The sequence below is a fragment of the Morus notabilis genome, unplaced genomic scaffold (assembly GCF_000414095.1).
Source record: "Morus notabilis unplaced genomic scaffold, ASM41409v2 Scaffold2379, whole genome shotgun sequence".
Taxonomy (NCBI): Eukaryota; Viridiplantae; Streptophyta; class Magnoliopsida; order Rosales; family Moraceae; genus Morus; species Morus notabilis.
Genome location: NW_010359817.1, coordinates 438 through 2,775, shown reverse-complemented (window position 1 = coordinate 2,775; position 2,338 = coordinate 438).

Below are 2,338 nucleotides of genomic sequence, written 5' to 3'. Positions count from 1 at the left end.
TAGGCGTTATCTTCGTGGTCCAAATAGATCATGATGATGACTACAATTTTAGTGGAAATTTACGTAAATTTAGACATGCCCCACTTAAAATGAAAGGCTACTTCTTAGCAAAGGCATCAGCCTGCACAACACTGATATTCAGTCTTTGGACCAAAAACATCAGCTTGTAAGTGGTACTCTCTGCGCAGTAATCAAATATTGACAATAAATCCTGTCAAACAATAGCCTTCCTTTGGGCCGACTATTGCTCACATGGAGAGCTTTATAATTGTCACATATTTATTACCACAGGTATACCCATTATTCAGCCAAATAATAACCTTCCTTTGGGCCGATCATTATTCTCATAAATAATAGGTATACTCATCTTTATATTTTAAAATAAATCAACATCCACAATAGAGGTTACTTTGGCAACAGTATTATTTCAATCAATTTATTTCAAAATACAAGACAATTAAGTGCAATAATAATCAAATAAAACAAAATAAAGAACCGGAATTTTATTTTATTGAATTGAATTCTTAATTAATTTGCACTTAATTTCTTAATGGGTTAAAAAAAATTGCCCAAAATCTCTAAAATGTAAAACAAAATAAAGAACCAGAATTTTATTTTATTCAATTGAATTCTTAATTAATTTGCACTTAATTTCTTAATGGGTTAAAAAAAATTGCCCAAAATCTCTAAAATTGGGTGTAAAACAAACCCATAATTTCCCAAAATTAGCAATTATTTCCCTTATGGCTGCAGGTAATAAACAGCGGCCCTTAGTTCTAATGCACAGGCCCTTGGGCCTGTGCTTCTCTTTTCTGTCACGGGCTTGAAGTGGCCTGTGTCCCCTTTTTTTTCTCAGTTCTGGGCCGAAGCCCAGAACTTTGGCCTAGGGTCGCAACACTATTGCGACCCTTCTTCCCCCCGGGCGGCCGCCAGTCCTCAATGCCTCCAGTCCCCATGCCGCGGCCGGCTGGCCACGGCAATAACTGTCCGGCGCAACCCAATGGCTGTGCCTGGGAATCTAGACGCCGGCGGCAGCAAGCTTGCAGTTGGCAACAAACATTTTTTTTTATGCGGCAGCCATGGTCGCCGCTGTTTCTTACCCCACCACGGCTATCCTGTTGGTGCGGGCCAACGGCCGTGCCCTTGATTCCTCAGTGCTGGCGGCCAAGGCTGCCGCCGGCCATACTCCTTCTCCGAAAAGAGAAGACAACGAAGATCGAAAGAAAAAAAAAATTTCCAGAAGAAAAAAATTTTCTGTAATTCTTTTACCAAATTTTCTTAATCCCTAATTTTTCATACTATCAATTTTGTGAATAATAAATAATTCCAAAAATTATTCAACAAATATTGATCAAAATCAATCACCAAAAATTCATATGATTATCTATATACATGCTTTTCTTAACAAAATAAAGCATATATGAAATTCCATAAACAAAAGAAAAATCATATGAATCGATCAACATGATATTCAGCCAGAAATATTGGAGACAAAAAATTCTCTCAATAATTTAATGTGATGACCGCTCTGATACCACTTGTTGGATCTTTAAATCCGTATTCCACATTCCAGGAATCAACACACCAAATTATTATGAAAATAAGTTAGAACAAATACCTGTCTCCATTGGTGCAGCCTTAATCTCCAATAGAATTCTCTAAGACAACGAGCACGATAGTTATTGCTTTCCTCAGTCAAATCTCCTTAGTTCATTAATGGGGTGTTTTCTCTTTAGATGGGGAAGAATGAAAACTGCCGAATGATTTGATGTATTGGGGACCATAACCTAAGTTTCTTTATATACCGCCCTATTAGGCTCCCATTAAACCTAGTTGGGTCAATATGGGTATCCACCCATTCAGCCCATACCCTGTTAGATCACTTAATTAGCCCAATTAATTAAATAGTTTAATATAATTGTTATAATATGTGGCCCATAATGATTATTAGGAAATATAATTTCCTAACACATTCGGCATTCAAGAGCACAATTTTGGCTTGCTTAGGTCCGTGTGGGGATATGCTTAGATCTTGTCTTCCTTTTTCTCGAGTCTTGATGAAAATGCCTTTCGGTTTCCAAGTTCTACTTCATAATCCTCTGAAATGGACAACATTGAGGTCACTAATTGTTCATATGCATAAGAGCAACTTGTTTGGAGTTAAAAGGTTTGTTCTCCATAGGCCGAAACTAATATGTTCTTGGCAGATTTGAGTGCCTAGAACTTAGCGAGTATTCAGTTTTTGTGTTTGATTCGTTCCTTTTCTATCTCCTATTTTGTGTGCTGAGTGGGATTATATAATTGACTTATCTAAAGCATTTTTTTTTCTTTCAACTAC